The sequence below is a fragment of the Egretta garzetta genome, unplaced genomic scaffold (genome assembly GCF_000687185.1).
Source record: "Egretta garzetta isolate BGI_Z169 unplaced genomic scaffold, ASM68718v1 scaffold452, whole genome shotgun sequence".
NCBI classification, from domain to species: Eukaryota; Metazoa; Chordata; class Aves; order Pelecaniformes; family Ardeidae; genus Egretta; species Egretta garzetta.
The window spans coordinates 514,666-515,512 of NW_009258796.1; positions in this window are offsets into that span (position 1 = coordinate 514,666).

Sequence of the window (847 nt, forward strand, 5' to 3'; positions counted from 1 at the left end):
TGGGCTGCCAGCACACATTGCCGGCTCATGTCTAGCTTTTCATCCACCAGCACCCCCAAGTCCCTCTCGGCAGGGCTGCTCTCAATCCTTTCTTCCCCCAGCCTGTATTGATACTGGGGGTTACCCCGACCCAGGTGCAGGACCTTGCACTTGGCCTTGTTGAACCTCATGAGGTTCACAGAGGCCCACCTCTCCAGCCTGTCCAGGTCTCTCTGGATGACATCCCTTCCTTCTGGTGTGTCAACCGCACCACTCAGCTTGGTATCATCCGCACCGCTTCGGGGTAAAAGCTCGGTGCAAGCGGCCGATGCAGCCGTTGCCTTAAGGACGCCTTGGATCTGAACGGTTTTGTGCTCAGTTAACAGTGACTGGGGGTTTGCTTGCAAAGCCTGAAATGGCCGGGACAGAAACGGGCTCGTTTTAAAGATGAAGGACTTCCATAGTGTTTATTTGACTTGACTTGGCAGCAGTGCTCTGTTTACGACTGGATAAATAACTGCCACATTAAAGATTATTAACTAGGAATGCTTAAGTGACCAATAAAGTACTAATCTTTTATATGGCGTTGTAAATGTACACAGCTTGGTAACGCAGGCTCTTGCCAAAGAGATAACAAATCCCTTACCCAGAAGGTTTGCAATCTAAAAGAAACCACAAGGAAAGTACAAGACACGATAGTGCAACATAAAACACAAAGAGGCGGTGTGGCTGTTGCAGCTGGATTTTAAACGGGGTCTTAAGGGGATTTTTCTTACTTATCCTAAAGCTACTGGGCAGTGGTCAGAAGCGGGACAGACACGGCCTCTGTCGTGCCGGGGGCAAAGGGTCGGTGGGGTCTCGGGTGCTG